The sequence below is a fragment of the Eimeria mitis genome, genomic scaffold (genome assembly GCF_000499745.2).
Source record: "Eimeria mitis Houghton genomic scaffold, Emh_scaff831, whole genome shotgun sequence".
Lineage (NCBI taxonomy): Eukaryota > Apicomplexa > Conoidasida > Eucoccidiorida > Eimeriidae > Eimeria > Eimeria mitis.
In genome coordinates this window covers 7,064-7,583 of record NW_013576109.1, presented here as the reverse complement: position 1 = coordinate 7,583, position 520 = coordinate 7,064, and positions in this window count along the sequence as shown.

The following is a 520-nucleotide window of genomic DNA, read 5'->3' as shown; positions in this document are numbered from 1 at the left end:
ATATATATATATATATATATATATATATATATATATATATATATATATATATATATAAAGATAGAGACATATATATAGAGAGAGAGATATAGAGAGATATATATAGAGAGAGATAGAGAGAGAAAGAGATAGAAAGAGAGAAAGAAAGAGAGAAAAAAGAGGAAACAGAGAAAGGAGAGAGAGATAGAGACAGATACAAACAAAAAGGAGACAGAGACAAAAAAAAACAAAAAAGAGATAGATAAGAGAGAGACAGAGATAGAGAGACAGAGATAGATAGAAAGAGAGACAGAGAGAGACAGAGAGAGAGACAGAGAGACAGAGAAACATAAAGAAAAAAAGGAGACAGACAGAAGAGAGAGAGAGAAAGAGAGAAAGAAAGAAAATAAATAAAAAGAAAAAAAGAAAAGGAGAGAAGGAGACAAAAATGAATAGAAACAAAAACAGAAAAATAAAAAGACAGAGACAAAAGAGACAAAATAAAAATAAAAACAAACAAAAACAACAACGAACAAATACA